Raw genomic sequence first — 1,082 nt, 5'->3', positions numbered from 1 at the left:
ATTAATCTGTTTTATGGATTTTTCGTTTGGGAATTTAGATGTTTTATTGAAAATTCATCTATTTTCGATATAATATCAAAAATACTTTTGAGAATGAACACTCAACAATTACGTGATATTTCCATGGTCAATGTTTTTGGGGTCCCTAAAACCAACTATGAAGATGGATTTAAAAAATTTAGAATGGTGGATCCAATACGGCAAACACGAAATAGTGAAACTGTTTAGGTCTGGATAAAATTAGTGGTATTTGGGTTTCTGAAATCGCTGACTTTAATACTTTTTTTAATTTTTTAAAACTCAAAATGGCGAATCCAAGATGGCGGACATAAATTATTAGAAAGCTTCGGTACTTCATAAAATTGGTGATACTTAAAATTTGAGGTCGTTAAATTAAAATGTGTGGTTGGATTATCAAAGAGGAAAATAACTGATCCAATTTCGTCCAGTTCGGAAAAAGCTTTTTATATTTTGTTTAAAAAATTTCAAAAGTTGCTTAGATAATAATACAGTGTCTTGAAAATGTAACTTTTTTCTTTTCTTGAATTTTTCCAAACTCACAGTTTGTTTACCTACAAATGTTCATTTGCATTTCGATTCTTGGATTTTGAAAACGCTATAACTTTTATCTTTTTCATTTAATCGAAAAAGTAACAAAAATGAATTATTTGTATTTTGGTCCACTATAAATAGCTGTGCGAAAAAATTTTTAAATATTAAAAAAACGTGGTCTCAAAAATTTGCAAAATGCTCTAAACACAATTTTAAGAATTGAGAGCATTTTTAATATTATTTTTTTTTGAAAATCCGTTTTTCGAACTGTAATCTGATTCCCTTTTTAGTTGAAAATTGTTTTCTTTAGTTGAAAATTCGAATAAAAGTTTTGGTGTGGAAGGCCTTCTTTCAAGTTTAAAATTCAACTGATTTCTAATATATTCGACTTTCGACCTTTTTTTTTGTTTTAAAGTAATTTTTTTTACATCAAAATTTAGCGATTTGTAGTCAGTTTTCAAGAATATACAATTTAGCTTTTCACTGTTGAATACACTTTGGTTACAAGGTTTTTTGTAAATACTACTACT

Source organism: Belonocnema kinseyi, chromosome 1, assembly GCF_010883055.1.
Source record: "Belonocnema kinseyi isolate 2016_QV_RU_SX_M_011 chromosome 1, B_treatae_v1, whole genome shotgun sequence".
NCBI lineage: Eukaryota > Metazoa > Arthropoda > Insecta > Hymenoptera > Cynipidae > Belonocnema > Belonocnema kinseyi.
This window is presented reverse-complemented; position numbering follows the sequence as displayed.